Source organism: Microtus ochrogaster, unplaced genomic scaffold (assembly GCF_000317375.1).
Source record: "Microtus ochrogaster isolate Prairie Vole_2 unplaced genomic scaffold, MicOch1.0 UNK178, whole genome shotgun sequence".
NCBI classification, from domain to species: Eukaryota; Metazoa; Chordata; class Mammalia; order Rodentia; family Cricetidae; genus Microtus; species Microtus ochrogaster.
In genome coordinates this window covers 236,725-238,371 of record NW_004949276.1, presented here as the reverse complement: position 1 = coordinate 238,371, position 1,647 = coordinate 236,725, and positions in this window count along the sequence as shown.

Genomic DNA, 1,647 nt, shown 5'->3' with positions numbered 1-1,647 from the left:
AAATTTTTTTCTTTCTTAATAAAAAAAATAAAATTAAAAAAGTCAAAAATTAATTAAATTAAAATTTTATTAATAAATAAATTAAATTGATTCTAAAAAAATACATGTGCCAAAGAGAGCTAAGTATGTGATATAGGATCGTGTTCAGTGAAGGCAGATATCATCATTTATCCTGCTGCAAAATTACAGGCTTTATTAAAACTAATAGGAACGGAAGGAATTGTGGAGACTCAAAAATGTGGGCCTATTTACACCTTGTCTTGCAGTCCGAGAGTTGGAGTTTGCTCAAATGATCAACAAGTTTAGCTGCACATCTCAACTCAGGATCTGATTGCTTGGTTCCTTTAACATTAAAAGACCTCATTCAAGTAGGTCCATGTCACCTTGACAGGTGTTCAAGAAATGCAAACGGTTGTAAGATCATTGGGTTCTGGTGTTTTCATGGGCCATTATACAGAGAAACCCCCTGTCTCAAAAACTAAACTAAACAACCAACCAACCAAACAAAACCAAATCCAATTTACCTGCATACTTGTGTGCACAGAAGAGTGGTGGGTGTCTCTCCCTGAAGAGGACTGTGGGTTATTGTAACCCACTTTTACTTTTACGTGCTTCCTATCTTCCAGCAGAAAGCCCCTACTAACTTTCAAAAGCAAGAGGGAAACTTTCAAACTGTAATGTTAGTGCTAAATCAGCAAGCGGCACGCTGCCAGCCCTCTGCCCTATGCTGCAAGCGGTGCCCTAGACACTGCCCAGCCCACCTGTTCTCTTCCATAGCACTCAACACACAGCGGTTTAAAAAATAAAAAGATAAACTCTAAAAAAAAAAAAAAAAGAAATGCAAACGGACTTCTGCCTATTCTTTTGTAACTATGAGGTCACCTGGGGTATGGTTGCCTTTATCATCTGTGGTCTAGAACAGCTTACTGTTTAAACAACAAAAGTCTATGTTTTGATATCTCAGAATAAATCAATTGACTTTATGAGCTGTCCTACATATCATGTTAATAAAGTCTTTTGTTGACTTCTCTCTCCCCACCCTCCATCCCCTCCCCTGCTTACTTGGGCATAAAAGCTGTGGAAAAATAAATGCAGGCAATTTTCAGTACTCACAGGAATGCACTCCCAATACTTTCTATGGTTTTTGTTCTGATATTTTCATAAGTCTCTGTATTCTTTATTTACATTTCTAAATTCCCACGTTCCTACCCTGGCAAGAGGCATTTTTGTCGGGGCTGATCCTTGGCAGCACATCAGCATTCACTGACAGATTTAGATTTAAAAAATGAAGTGTTTTTTCAGTGATTGGAATCAGTCAAAATCCCTATTGTTAGTTCACTCAAGTACTGATGGAAGATAAAAACAATTTTCTGTTTGTTTAATCCTTACTTTTGGGGAGATTACTACTTTTCTAGTCCTCTCTTTCCTTTTATAAACTTTAAGTCATATTTGAGACAAGACTCTGATCTTCTAATAATTGATTCCTTTCTACTGAAGTCACTGTCAGTGGAGGAAGAGGTGCCTCATCTTCCAGATTATTTGGGAAATACTAAAGCAAATGAATTTGAAAGACAGGATGGACTTGTGTTTAAATGGATGGGTGTTGCCAGGATGATTCTAACTCCTAAGAGCCCAAAGTAAGTTACA